Genomic DNA, 15,777 nt, shown 5'->3' with positions numbered 1-15,777 from the left:
CCTAGTTGTTGTGACCATGGTGGGGTCATGAGAAGATATTGATTTGTGTCTAGCCGGTAGGTTATCTCCTGCGTGAAGATTTGAGGCGTGTGTTTCGTATGAGGCTTCTATTCAGTGGGGTGCTTATCTTATCAACAATAACAACAAACCAAGTTTGATCCCATAAATGGGGTCTGGGGAGGGAAGTGTGTACGTAGACCTTACCCATACCTCATAGAGATAGAGAAGCTCTTTCCGATAGACCCTTGGCTCAACGAACAATGAAGATAAAGCAACCAAGTAGCAAAGAATATTAGCAACAATGTAACGTGGTTACAGACATGAATGCCATAGCATGCATAATAAAGAACCATAAATTGGAAATCACAAAATAGTCCTAGTACTACTGGTCGACCTAGGAAGAACACACTACTACGTGTGAATCGACAACCCTAGTCTTCGACCTCCACACTTTCCTATCATGGGTCATATCCTCGGTAAGCTGAAGCAATGACATGTCCTGCATAATTACCTCACCCTAATACTTCTTAGGCCTACCCCTTCCCTTTCTCAAACTCGCCATGGACAACCTCTCACACCTCCTCACCGGAGCATCCGTGTCTCTCCTCTTCACATGCCCGAACCATCTAAGTATCAATTCCCGCAACTTGTCCTCCACATATATCACTCCTACCTTGTCACTAATAACGACATTCCTAATCATTTCTTTCCTAGTATGCCCATACATCTATCTCAATATCCTCATTTCAACTACTTTCATCTTTTGGACATGGGACTTCTTGACGGGCCAACACTCAGCTCTATACAACATAGTCGGTCTAACCACCACTTTATAGAACTTTCCCTTAATTCTATGTGGCACATTCGTATCTCCAATACGATGAGTAACATCCTCGTCAATCTCCTTGTTGCTTTGAATAAAAATCCCAAGATACTTGAAACTATCTCTTTTAGGGATGACCTGAGTACCAATCCTCACTTCTACCTCTTCTTCATGCATCCCCTATCACTGAAACTGCACTCAAAGTACTCAGTTTTTGACCTACTCAACTTGAAACCTTTAGACTCCAGCGTTTGTCTCCAAACTTCCAACTTAGCACTAACTCTGCCTCATGTATTGTAAATCAAGACTATGTCATAGGCAAATAGCATACACCATGGCACCTCCCCTTGTATGTAAAGCGTCAGCACATCTAACGCTAAGGCAAACAAAAACGGGCTAAGAGCCGATCCCTGATGTAGCCCTATCTAGGGTGCTTATCTTATCATTTTGGAGAATTTGAGGAACTTGGCTGACTGTCACGAGGATGGGTATGAAATTGGCAGAGTCCTTGGAGTGTTTTGTGATTAAAGTTACATAAGTTTATGAAGTATTCAGCTGATTGAAAACGTGGTTTAGGGGAAGATATGAAGGAAGGGCACTATGGGTTACATGTGATGTGTTCTATGGCTTTGAGCCTAGTGGGGGAGTCTACTATCAACGCGTATTGCAGAGTAATGTATTATATTAGTTTATGTACTAAGTGTGCAAGGAAAAGGAATACCTTGGTTACTTCTTGGGATATTCATGTGCTGGTGAAGTGCTAGTTATTCGGTGCGTATTGGTTATGTAATAGAGAATTAGAGCTAGGTTAATGACTGTAGAAGAGTTTCTAATGAGTCCCAGATTCATATGTAGCATTTGAGGATTTTCGAACATGTGTATGGCTAGGGCTTGAGATTAGTAGTGGATGGTGTCTGGATTTGTGGTACTTCTACATCATTATTGACTCCACATAGTAGTATTAGAGAGATGCAAGAAACAACTTTGAATTTTCATAATGTCCCTTTAGAGCGGGCATTTTGGATTGAGTTACTTTTGGGTTTACAATCTGCGGGACTTGGTTGAGTTGGAGGGAGATCAACGTTGATGACTTGATTGTGTGTTAATCGATTTTGAAGGTGTGTTGCGTGTGGATTGGTTTCTGGGTTGATGTCTTCTATGGTTATAGAAGGTGTGTTGCGTGTGGAGATGTCCTCATGGATCGAGTAAATTCAAGGTCCTTAGTAGATGAGGTGTTCATTCTGCTTGTGGTTCAGAGTTGATTATGAGGTTTTCGTATTTTCATGAGTTAGCATGATAGTTGCGGTGCGCCATGTGGGTTTGCAAGTAGCGAGCACAAGGTTGCAGTTTTGTTTTGAAGGGAATGTATGAGTTCTAGAGGGCACGTACAAGTTCAGATGTTTAAAAGAATGCTGGCACTATTTGGTATCGCTTGAGGAGGGTGTGCATTTTGAGAGACGCATTGCATTTTGACTTGCAGATGCTTAACTAGTTTTACGGTGATCTCCTAGTTTTGGGCTGCTGAGGTTCAGGTTTTGCAACATGGCGCAGAAGATCTATGATAGTATTTTCCTTAAGATGATGGAGTATGAGTGATATATCAGCCATTCGATTAGTGGAGTTGGGATCAGATATGAAGATTCCGGTATTCATGAGGTTTAAAGACTGGATTTTCTCGTAGGCAGACTATTCCTTGGTTATGGATTGTGAAGATATTCTAAGAACTGGATAGCAGAGGGTATGTGTTATGGGTAGGTTGCTATGGATCTTTGGAAGGTTGTATACCTGTTTGGGAATGATCAGAAATGGTTTGGGGGCTATTTGTTGGCCTAATGAGAATGTGTGTTTTATATCAGATCGGGTTTGCTTATTCTTATGCAATTGCTACCGTGGGTAAATCATCGGGCATAATGGATGTTATTGATGCCATGGTCTATGTTATATGTTTCGCCCTTATGCTATGACATGTTGTAAGGCTACTTGATTATTCGCACGCATGTTATAATCCCGTTTAGGCCTTGTGGCGATATATAGGCGAGATGCCTCTCATCGTGTTGATTTGCTTATTGCACTTTAGCTGTGCTTGCCTTTTTCCATATTACATTATACCTACCCATCTCCCGACAGTTACATTAGTGTACTCTATCAATCTTGATGTTGACGCACATGTGCTTAGTGAGTACGAGCATTATAGCTCCTATGTGGATTGAATTCTGGGAGTAGATTTAATACCATGTTATTTATATAAATACTTCATTCATTTCCGAGTTTGTCAGTTGTTAATTATCATTACTTTGTTATATTTTTTTAAAATTGGTTAAGTAATAATCTAACGTTGGCTTGCCTAGCAAGTGGATGTTAGGCACCATCACGACCCCATGGTTGTAATTTTGATTCGTGATGAGTTGGTATCAGAGTACTAGGTTGCCTAGGTCTCGTGAGTCATGAGAAAGCTTAGTAGAGTCTAGAGGATTGGTGCGGAGATGTCTATACTTATCTTCTAGAGGCTATAGGTCTTTAGGAAAATTTCACTTCTTTCTTTCTCTATTGTGCAATTTTATTTTATCATTGAAGTTTGAATCATTATATTCGTTTTGCCTCGCAGATCGTTAGGACGTGCACAACATACACAGCTGGGCAGGAGCCGATGCCCCAGGTTGCACCCACTACCAGGGTTAGGGGTCGGAGCGCAGGAAGAGAAGATACCTGTCCAGACCGCACCAGTTGGACCCGCTCAGGTCCCAGAGGGATTCATAGCCACTCTCGTACTTCAGACGCCCTAGTCTGCTTAGTGGGCCTTATGGAGAGTGTGGCCCAGGATGGAGTATTTCCTATGGCACTGACTGTCTCTCAATTGTGAGAGGAGCCCAGACTCCCGCTACTCACACTCTGGAGCAGATGGCTCCATATATCAGACTCTGGCGGTTCCGGCAGTTGGAGTAGTTCAGCCCGCTACTGCTACTCAGTACGGGGAGAGGCCTGCGATGTCTTCTAAGAGATTGAAGAGGTTTTATAAGTTCACCAAGCTCTTTCCAATTCATTTTGGTGGTACACCTTCTAAGGACCCACAAGATTATTTGGACCGTTTCCATGAGGAGTTGCGCAACATGGTTATTGTGGAGTCCAATGGAGTCGACTTCATAGTGTTTCAGATGACCTGTTCCGCCAAGAGATGGTGGCAGGATTATGTTCGAGGCAGACCAACAGGTTCACTTCCAATCACTTGGGATTAGTTCTCACAACTATTCTTGGAGAAGTTCATTCCTTTTGCTTTGAGAGAGGGGTACCATAGCCAGTTCGAGCATCTACATCAGGGTAGCATGACTGTTAACTAGTACGAGACCAGATTTGTGGACCTATCTTGCCTTGCACTTATCTTGATCCCTAGTATGAAGGGGAGGGTGAGGAGATTCATAGATGGCCTTACTTTTGGTATCATGCTACAGATGGCCAAGGAGACCGGGGATGATATTTCTTTTTAGCGGGTTATAGAGATTGCTAGGTAGATTGAGAGGATTCGTGGTCAGGGTAGAGAGGCGGTATCTGAGAAGAGGCCTCGTCATTTTGGTGGTTTCAGTGGTGCCTCATCTGGAGGTAAAGGTTCATTTGGTAGAGGTCATCCTCACAGGCCGATTTAGTCAGTGCTTCAGGTGCCACACGGTGCTTCGGAAACACGCTCTGGCACAAAACCCTTCTTCCTAAAGTTACCGGTGTAAGTCTTTCCAGTTAGAGGTTGGTACCCTAAGCCAGCAGTGCCTTTCTTCCCTTTCAGCTCAATCGGCTCTATTATCCCATTTGACCGGTCTCCTAGCCCGGTCCCTGGTCGGTACCCGTACTTTATCATCTCCCTAATTGCCTTATTTGATCTGTATGGTGATTGCATACCCAGATTCTGCTCATTCTTCTCTATCTTCATGGTCTGCATGATCTCGACCGCATAAAAGGTTATCCCATTCAATCATTCCATAAAGGGAACTGCATGTTGTAGGTAAGCTGTCTGGCTCCATTCACCGTCAATTACAACCTCTTGGCAATCCCACTCGAACTTCATACACTGATGGAGAATGGACGGAACTGCCCCTGCCATGTGTATCCAGGGCCTTCCTAGCAACAGGTTATATGAAGACAAAATGTCCATTACTTGAAACAGTATTGGAAACTCAACTGGTCCAATTTGCAGGGCTGAGTAGATCTATCCAATGACGTCTTTTTGAGACCCATCGAAATCTCTCACTCTTACATGGCTTTCCTTCACCTCTCTCAAATGGATACTCAACTATCGTAGAGTAGAGAGTGGGTACATATTCTGTTATAACCCGTAAGTTTACCAACCTTGATATCGTTATATATATATTTGATATGGTATTTTTAGTGGAACTTTTTTTTTGTAAAGAAAAAATGGTTTGAAAAATATGATTTTATATAGTTATTAATATTACTACTTTCGAATATGTTTTAAATTATTCACATAATATGAGAAAGTTTATGAGATTTTTATTATTGTAAAGATAAAAATTATTTTCTCACAAGAAAAGAAGGTTATCTTTTTACCATGTTAAGAATTAAGCATACGAAAATTTTTACTCTTTATATGAGATTAGGAAAATTAGAAGTTGAGAAAATATATATATTTTTACATGGATGTTTTAATGAAATAATAGTGGATGTATTTATTTTATATGGTACCACATGACCATGATAGCAAGTTATATAAAGTGTGTTAAAAGTGAGTAGTATTTTAAGTAATTTGAGACAATTCTTAATTACGCAGGTAATTAGTTAATTACCGGGTAGCGAGATACTACCTAATTGATTATTGGATAAAGTTTAAATTCCCCAACAAGGGGATTATGTGGAAGCAAGCCACTTTCCAAACAAGTGACTCTTAGTCACTTTGGATTATGTGGCAACCTAACATGATAATCACAAGACACCATTGATTCTATTATTTGGGAAAGAAATGCGTACATTATTTTCCAACTCTTTTTACATGAAACTTTTGCTCTTTTGGATATATCTCTAAACTATCTTTCCGCCTTGTTTGTACATGTACATACTCAAACTTGATCCACTGCTTTGTTTCCTTTTTATCATCGGAACTCGAGTTGAAACTTAGATATTAAACATTAGTATTGTATTACTGGTGAACATTACTTCTTATTCTTCCATATTCTTAAGGAAAAATGTGTCCTTTGAAAACCAGGGATAGTTGTCTTCGGCTTTCTACACATGTATTTGTTTAGCGTCAGAGGTTAACTTTTCCCGGTATTATGTCAAACTTAAGAGATCTGTGTGTAGAAGCAAAGCCGCCAAGCAAACACTTAGTTTTAGTTCTCTGATGTCTGAGGATGAAACATGAAAATATTTTGTCACAACTACGGATATTTCCCTAATCCAGGTATGTTAAGGCTATCCCTTCTTTCTTTTTGGCATGATCCATACGATACAAACGAAACGAGCAAGTGCAAAATTTCCATAATTGACTCTATTCATAGAAATGCTAGAGATACTTATATTCCTGGTTCTCCATGTGTCATATTATTCTATCGTCTGTTCATGGGTCTCAAAAAATACGTAAGTTGATAAAGTTTACTTCATGATATTAATCAAAGGCATAATGGTCTTATGACACTCTGAAAGATTTTATTGATGTACTTCTCATGCATTGCATTCATTTACATTGACCCATGACCAGATGGCATTGTATACATGTATATACGCGTATATTATATGTATATGGGATATGGGAAAGGGTTACGGCGTTATATACGCACCACCACCTGATCAGCTGCTATACGTTGATAATTTGCCCACAGTGGCCGAGATGATATGATGGGATGCCCTCAGAGGCTTGATGATGTTATGTACGTATAGACCTATGCATTACATGATATTTATATACATATGCATGACATTATAAATATTTCATAATTTACAGAGCTATCCAGACTTACAGGATAAGTCCTTTATTCCATGTTTCTCCCATGTCCTTTATATACTGATTTACATGCCTTACATACTCGGTGCATTATTCGTACTGATGTCATTTTGTTAGGGACGCTGCATTCATGCCTGCAAGTATAGATAATCAGTTTGATGAAACCTTATAGTAGACGAGATTGGCATTCAGCAAAGGATTGGCAAGACTCTACCTCATTCGGAGTGCAGCCGAGTCTGTGAGTCATCGTATCAGAGTTTTGCTAAAGACTTATCGGTAGGCCGGTACCCTGTCCCATTTGATGTCAAATAATCTTAGAGGCTTTGATGTCAAGAAAAATGGTTCTGTGATATAGTGTTTTCCACTTACAATTGTACATTATGAGTTATGACCATGTTGGCCCATGATAGTTATGAGAAAAAAAAAGAGTTACAAAGTGGTTCGCTCGGGCCAGTACGGCACTCGGTGCCGGTCACGCCTCCCCAAGTTTGGGGCGTGACATATCCACTCTGAATCCTCCGTAAACAAGCTCTCGAGACACCACTTTATCCCCGCACTTGACTGTGATGTGTAGGGCTCTGTTATAATCCACACATTCTACAGGAAGTTTGTCTCTTTGAAAGGATATCATATTTTCTTCGACCATCAATTCAATTGTTTCCGCTAATGCCTCGCTAGTGGTGTTGCTCGCCACACTTACTCCACTTAACACCTTCATCAAGGCATCTTTATGACTATCGAAACTCATCAGTAGATCCATAATCGATATGTGTGCATGGGTTTTCTTCAACAATTCCTCCAAGAAATATTCTTTAACTCGTATCTTCCTCCAAAATTATGCCGCCTCGGCATCCGTTATATTCCTCCTCTAATTTTATTCTCTACATGGATTTCCTCAGTTTATCTTTTCTGGAGCATAGCACCATCCTGACCTGGTCATCCCATGAGGAACTACAGAAGCTGTCATTTTTCCTTTTCCTTTCTACTAGTACGTCCATGGAACAATCTTGTATTTTCTATTCTCCTCATTCCTGACGGTGGTGGTGGACTGTTGTTGGTACGTCTGGACCATCACCGGAGGTTTCAACTGTACAATAATCAACATAGTCTTTCAGGGTGGAACTCTTGCAGCCTCGACATTCCCAATTGTGACGATGGTCCCCTTCAGATCATAATCTTCAGCAGTGGGTTATGATTCACATTTGGTGGAGCCGTAATACATTGGATGGCTCCAGTCTTGATCAGCGACTCAATCTCATTCTTCTGCCTGAAGCGGTCCTCAGTACCATGCCTAGGAACACCTGATAGGCACATCGCTTGGTGGCATGAAGTATTTGGAAGGTTGGTCGAGAATTCTCCCTTCCACTAGGTATAGTTTCTGGGATTTTTTTCTGGGAGTTTCTGGGATTTCTTTCTTCAAACTTTTTGCGTGGTCGGGGTGCATAGGAGGGTCAATATTTTCAAAGTAAATTCCTTCTTGAGCTCTGATGAAATATTTGATCAGCTCATTACCATCTAACGGGGTTTGGGTCCTAGCAGCGAACGACCTCTAGCGCCGGGCGTACTCTTGAAATGACTCTGATGGTTTCTTATGCAAATTCATTAGAGCGAAAATGTTTGGAGTGATTTCGGTGTTAAACCAAAAATGGTTCATAAAGTCCTACGCCATGTCTTGCCATCCTCTCCAGTCTCTCGCGGGCAGGTGCACCAAGTGAGCACATCCCCTGTCAGACTACTTATATATTATTTCATTCTCAGCTTTTCATTTTATGCTACCCCGACCAGCTTGTCGCAGTAGGCCCTCAAGTGCGCATGGGGAGCACCCATTCTATCAAAGATGTCGAACTTTGAAAGTTTGTACCGTACGGGCATGTGAACATCAGGGTGTATACACAAGGCTTCATAATCGAGGCTCTCGCTCCCTTGAGCAACCTGGAGATTCTTCATTTGCTTTCTCAACACTCGTAACTGCTCTGATAACTCTTTTTCTTTGTACTTTGCTTCTCTCACCATCTTAGAATATTGATCGATCTCATATGGCACTCTGACCGTGACGGGATATAAAGGTAGGTTCTGAGGTGGCATATACATATGGAACATACCTATCGTGTGTAGCGGTGTGTGCTGCAGGTATGTGCTGGGCCTGATTTTTGGCAAAAGTGAAATTGTTGTGGGGATGGGTATAAACTGAGTTGGTAGTGACTGGTGGGTTTTCTAGTGTCTGGATGTGATTCGGGACATAAGGGGTATGTATAGGAGAATTTGGCGAATTTGCGGGGGTTACATGTGGTACAACTTGGGTTGCGGGATTTGTAGTGACTGTGGTTGGGGTACTGTTTGTTTGTCATATGGTTGAAGGGAAGTGATCAGGGATTGAGTCCAATGAAGGGAAGCGGGGTGGTTGCGGAATCGTCGTTACAGCCAGATGCGCCATCAGTTGCGAGTATAATTCGTTTCCCCCTATTTCCCTAGGTTGTCAGCTATTACTAGAGGGTTTTCGGCCGGGTCATCAGTTGTAGACATCTTCCCTTTTGATATCAGGTTTTATGGTGGTTCAGCCAGCTTTTCGTGATAACACAAACTGACCTCTCTTTTCGAGGAATAGTAATAAAGTAATGCGAAAAATAAAAGGAAAGAAGAGCAGAAGTTAGTTTCAGCAATTGAACAAATATAAGCACATAGAGTAGTTAGTTTATGCATTCAAGATAAGCGCGTTTCCTAAGATGCATAGGGATGTCTCTTTGCAGGAGGTATGCCTATGTCGCGAATGTTCGACGAACAATTAGATTTTGACACGTTTAGATCCAGAGCAAACTTTGGTTGTTCATTAATAATATTTGGATTACATTAGGTGGGAGCGAAGGTTACAACATTGTTTTCCAACATCCACAAAGTTACATGGGCTCACAGGGTTGCCCTTAGGTAAATGAAAAGGGTACAAGATAAAAGGGTGTAAGATAGAGGGAAATCAACCAGCCACTAATAATCATCCCTGGAGTCATCTCCCAAGTCCTCTCCTTCAGGCTCCTCCTTGGGGTCTTCTACAAATTCTTCTTCTTCCTCATCGTTGTTGTACCCATGCTATTCTTCAGGATCCTGTTCTGGTTCTAACTCTGATTTAATCTGTATATACTCGATCACTCGGTCGTCATCCTTTGGAGGTGGCAACATGTAATCAACTAACCCTGGGACCACTTGCCGATGCATGGCAGTGGTAATGAGGTAATGAGGCAAAATCTCGTGATATATTTGCAAGGCTGTTGCTGCATCTTCTAGCCCGGCCACTCCCTCTATGCTCGGTCGAGCCAGCTGATCCTCCTCATTGATCTATACGAAGTATTTTGGAGTATATCATAAATTCAGACCCATCCGCATCATGATTAAGTCATTCCACTTGTCATGAAGTCTCCTCACTCTTTAGGATTGCAATTTGACCGTTGTAGTCGTCTTCATAAAGAGTTGTCCTCGACCAGAGGGGTACATCCTGGATCAGACCAAATTGCCTGAGAACTCGTAGAGGTGCATACAGCTGAATTCCTTCAAGTCCCACCAGCTCGATGAAGTATTTTCCGGGGGTCCTCAAAATTTCCCTGCCACTTAAGCACAAGAACTTCTAGTTTATCCATTCTCCACTTAGGTGAGTCAGTATGTCTCTCCATTTACCTTGCCCGTGCAGTGAGACCTAGTGTCTCATTCTCTCATTGTGACTCCTAATCATGTTACAGACACCTAAATATAGTCGATAATGGCCCCTCTTTGAAAAAGGTGTTCTACGGCCCATATCTAGAGTAGGAAGTTGTAGCCTTTGAAGTAGTCATACCCTCTGAAACATGCGGTCAGACTCAAAGTATTTTTGATAATATCATAGGGACCAGGGTGACATGGAGATTTCCCCCAAAAGTTGCCAAGGCCACGGGCAACAAGTTGATATTGATTCGCCCTTTCCTTTGTAAGAAGACTAGTAATCCTAACAATGCCAAAGAGAAGGTCAAAGGATGGAGACTCTCCCAGGTTGCTTGATCAAATTGAAACACCCCTATTTACCACTCGTAACTTTCTCGATGCCCGAACCTGTCGAACAGTTGGTCCAAGATTGCCCATCCATCTTTAATGATCCTCAGATTCTGATTACGTGTCAGACCCAAAGCATCGGGGAACATGTGGCTAGGCATGGTAACTAGCAGTATCAGCTTTCTCCTGGCAAACGACAGCTCAATGAAGCTAGTAACATCATCCAGTATTGGCACCAATTCACAATCGACAAACTTGAACACCACTTTAGTTGGATCACATATGTAAGGACCCGTAAAAATTTAAACCAAAAACTCAGGGTTTCGTGGAGCCAAGAGAGATTCCTGCGTTATTATAGTAGAAATTCTTCGTCGCGGTTCAGACTTTTTATATTGAACAGTACCCCACGGACTTAGAGGAAAATGTTTCGCAAAAGGACGCGTTTCTGCGGCCCATTTTGCGGCCGCATAATCACTCTACGGACCGCATAATGGCCGCAGAGTGAAGCAGTATGTTGGCCAATTTGAGGTCAGCTTTGCGGTCGATTATGCGACTGCATAACCACTATGCGGACCGCATATCGATCGCATAACCCTTCTTGGGTTTTTGCGGAGGGAGCTCTGCGGTGCATTATGCGACCGCAGAACAAGTATGCAGACCGCATACTGGTCGCATACCTGGGCCGTAAGTTCAGGCCCCTGAGGGCCATTTCTGCGGTCAGTTTGTGGACCGCATAACCATTATGCAGTCGCATATGCGACCGCATAACTGTGTCGGGGAACCATTTTTCTTAATTTAAAATCCGACCCCCATTCCGTTAAAACACCATTTAGTCTATTTTGAAGCTCATTTCTGGTATTTCTAGTGTGAGAGAGAGAGGGTTCTAGAGAGAGGGCCTAAGTCCCATCAATTAATCTTCAACCATCACTTAAATCTTGGAAATATTCAAGTAGAGTACCAAATTCTTCATCCAAAAAGGTAAGATTTCATCACCCCAACTCTTAATTTCAAATATAGCTATAATGGGGTATTAATAAGATGGTTCATGGGTGTGAGGGTTGTTTATCTTGCATGCATGTGATAAAGAGTGTGGGAAAAATAAAAAGTGAACTAGAACTATGAACATTTTTCTAATTTTGGGTTCAATTTGTATATTGCAAAAATAGATTGAGGTTGCTAAGAGTTCCGGATAATTCTAGAGTCTAAAGAAGCGCAATTGAGGTATGTATGGCTAACTCTTTTCTTCCTAGAATCGACCTCCTGGTGTCCGAATATTTGGTGTAAGTTCCGACTTGATCATACTAGAATTGTTTGCCTTAATGTGTTGTGTTGGAAGATTCATGTTCCCTAATTGTTTTAGATGTTTACCATGTCATCATGCTAATTGAGAACGTAACTATGATTTTCCAAGCTCCTTCCCTTATGTGTAAAATTCCTTATGTGATGGTTCTTATCGACATGAATGATGATGTTACTTGAACGAATAAAAAGGGAAAGACTTGAATTGTAAAATGTTCCAAAGTGCCAATAACTACTTAATAAATGAGGCTGTTTGTACCATGTAACAAAAGATGGGAAAGAGTTGTGAATTGAGTGAACAATTGAAAGAGGTTATGTCTCAAGTGAGATGGCTTAGCCGATCGGGCTGAGATAGGACGCCATGTTGTACACATGGTGGAATTTGTGTTGGAACATTGATTTACAATGTGGATATGGATATGTCTCACTTGAGATGGCTTAGCCGGTTGGGCCGAGACCGGACTCCGTGTAAAAACACGGTGGCATTGTGAGTTGTGGCTTTGGCACTAAAGATTATTAACCTAAAAAGATGGAAAGATTGAGTTGGAAATTATGTGATCCTTACTTGGTGATTCTTTGTATTTCTGTGAAGTACTTATTGGTTGTTATGACTGCCTTCTCTTTGTTTCACTGTTCATTCTACTAAGATTAGTGTTTGCCTTACATACTAGTACTATTCGACAGTACTAACGCCCCTTTTGTCGAGGGCGCTACATCTTTGAATGGATGTAGGTGGTTCCATCACATATAGCAGATAGTGGTGCTCTCCCTCTCACTCATCAAAGCAGTCTTGGTAATTCCCATTTTTCCTGGGGTCATGCAGTCTTTCGTTTGTATAAGCTTTCATATTTTGAGGTATAGCCGGGACCTTGTTGCCGGCATTGTCATGTTGCTCTTTTGTACCCTTAGAGGCTCCGTAGACGTTTATATGGGTCATGTATGTATGTTGTGGTGGTCGTTGGACCGAGTTGTATTTTGAAAACTTAACTATGGCATAATGTATATAATGAAAAATGAACTAGCAACGTTTATATATTTATATAACTGATCTTTCCCCTATTTTGGACCATGAATGAGTTGGGTAGGAAAGGTTTACTAGGCTTGCTTGACCGGGTTCACTCGGTAGAGCACCGATCGTGCTCCCCGAGGTTGGGGCATGACAAACTTGGTATCAGAGCTTAAGGTTTTAATGTGTCCTAGGATGTCTTGGAGCCGTGTCTAGTAGAGCCCTTCTTATTGGTTTGTTGTTGACCACATCTATAATTAGGGGGCTACTTGGACATTCAAGAATGATACCCTTCATTGTTGTTCTATATCGTGCGATAGAGCAGAACATGAGGTTGTTTTCCCCTAACTCGTGCATTGTTCTAACTTTCAGTAAATGGCAACTAAGAAGAGAGAAAGAATTGTCCATTAAGCCAATACCACCCTAGGAGTTGTTGTTGATCCCTTACTTGATAATGCGGGTGAGGATAATCCCCCTACTATCACACTGCCTGATTCGTCTACTCCAGAACAGACTAACCCAGTTCCTACGCCCGCGGAGGATGCCACAATCCCTCCCGCCGATATACCTGTTCCACCTCCAACCCCAGCTCTTGGTCGTGGTATTTCCGATGGGGATCTTAGGGGAGCTATTCAGATGCTAACTCAGTTAGTAGCTTCCCGGGCTTAGAGGTCAAATGTTGCACCCACCTCATATAGCTTGCAAGGAGATTCTTCCGGTTCCAGGGTAAACATGTTCCTTCAGTTAGACCCTCCAGTGTTCACAGGTACTGATCCCGGGGTAGACCCTCAAGATTTCATTGATGTGATGCATAAGACTCTCCGAGTTATGCGTGCTATAGAGACAGAGGGAGTAGAGTTGGCCTCCTATCTTCTGAAAGGGGTGGCATATTCCTGGTTTGAGATGTGGGAGGATTCCCGTGAGGAGGGGAGCCCTCCGGCGGGATCGAGTGATTTTGCGGATGCCTTCATAGACCATTTCTTTCCTGCCGAGACTAAGGCAGCCCGTGCTGTGGAGTTTGAGACCCTTAAACAGGGTAGTAAGAGTGTGTGGGAATATCACAAGGAGTTCGTGCACCTGTAAAGTATGCTGCTCATATGATGCTGACTATGGAGACTAGGGTGCGTCGATTTGTGTAGGGCCTTAGCCCTTGGGTTATTAATGAGGCTGCCACAGCTGCTCTAAATTCTGACATGAACTATGGAAAGATTGTGGCATTTGCCCAAGCTACGGAGGCTCATAAATTAATTCTCAGGATGGAACGGGAAAGTAGTAGTAGGGCCCGATCAGCGGGCAACCTTGGGGATTCATTCGGAGGTGGGAGATCAGCTTTTTGGGGAGGATCATGAGGGCCATCCCAGTCTTATGCTCAGTCTTAAACTAGTGCCCCACCATTAGGGCACAGCCAGCAGCAGGGGACTCGCTTTAGGCCCGGTCGGGGCAGCAGGGGGTCCCACCATCAGGGCCGATCAGGAGGGAGATTCCAGCAGCAGCAGAGGGCCCCATGCCCTAAGTGTGGGAGGATACATTCGGGAGTCTGCTACCTGGACATGCCAGTATGTTACGGATGCGGAATGAGAGGCCATATTCAGAGGGAGTGTCGTGCATCCCGTTAGGGTACAGGCAGGGGCACAACTCAGTTATCCAGTCCTACAGCTTCTACATCTTCAGCACCCCTCCAGCTCAAGGCTCTCCAGCACCCATAGGGCATGGTGCAGCTAGGGGTGGTACACAGAGTTCGGGAGGACCCAGCCGATTATATGCTATAAGTGGTCGACAGAGTGCAGAGGCTTCCCCAGATATCGTCACAGGTATATTGACTGTTCAATCTCATGATGTGTATGCCCTTATTGATCCCGGATCTTCTTTGTCCTATGTTACTTCTTATGTTGCTACGAGCTTTGGGATAGAACCGGAATAGCTTCATGAGCCGTTCTCTGTATGTACTCCGGTTGGCAAGTATATTATGGCCACATGGGTTTATAGGGATTGTGTTGTCACGGTGCGTGGTCGGGATACCATGGCCGATCTTATTGAACTAGGGATGATTGATTTTTATATAATAATGGGAATGGATTGGCTATATTCATATTTTTCCAAACTCGATTGCCGAGCAAGAATCATGAGGCTTGAGTTTCCTAACGAGCCAGCTATTGAGTGGGAGGGGAATAATGATATGCCAAAAGGTAGTTTTATTTCTCACCTTAAGACCACGAAGATGATCAGGAAGGGGTGTATTTATCATTTGGTCCGAGTTGCGGACACCATTGATGAGGTGCCTACCGTTGAATCTGTATCAATTTTGAATGAATTCCCCGATGTATTTTTGGATGAGCTCCCTGGAATTGCTCTAGACAGGGAGATTGATTTTGGGATTAATGTGATGCCAGGCATGCAACCTATATCCATTCCACCTTATAGAATGGCGCCGGTAGAATTAAAAGACCTAAAGGAACAACTAGGGGATTTTCTAGAGAAAGGTTTCATCCGACTGAGTGTGTCGCCTTGGGGCGCACCGGTTCTCTTTGTCAGAAATAAAGATGGATCGCTGCGGATGTGTATTGATTACCGGCAACTCAACAAAGTCACAATAAAAAACAAATACCCATTACCTAAAATAGATGATTTGTTTGATCAATTACAAGGTGCTAAGTTCTTCTCCAAAATTGATTTGCAGTCCGGGTACCATCAATTGAAGGT

At 42.6% G+C, this 15,777-nt stretch overlaps 1 long non-coding RNA gene across 3 annotated transcripts in view; it reads right to left on the bottom strand.

Annotated features, from left to right (window-relative positions):
- Positions 1 to 15,777, bottom strand: part of LOC142164219 (uncharacterized) — a 28,548-nt gene that overhangs the window by 2,745 nt on the left and 10,026 nt on the right. Inside the window, exons 3-5 of one of the 3 annotated variants that reach the window (XR_012694872.1) lie at positions 6,976 to 7,050; positions 6,778 to 6,895; positions 5,970 to 6,699 (exon numbers count right to left, since the gene is read on the bottom strand). The exons of 1 other annotated variant lie outside the window; for it this stretch is intronic. This is a non-coding gene — a long non-coding RNA (uncharacterized LOC142164219). Of the gene's footprint in view, positions 1 to 5,969; positions 6,700 to 6,777; positions 6,896 to 6,975; positions 7,051 to 15,777 lie in introns of those variants that run through there. One more of the 3 variants, XR_012694870.1, reaches the window with a different exon arrangement.

Source organism: Nicotiana tabacum, chromosome 9 (genome assembly GCF_000715075.1).
Source record: "Nicotiana tabacum cultivar K326 chromosome 9, ASM71507v2, whole genome shotgun sequence".
Taxonomy (NCBI): Eukaryota; Viridiplantae; Streptophyta; class Magnoliopsida; order Solanales; family Solanaceae; genus Nicotiana; species Nicotiana tabacum.
The sequence above is the reverse complement of the archived record's forward strand: the minus strand, read 5'-3'. Positions and strand labels throughout refer to the sequence as shown.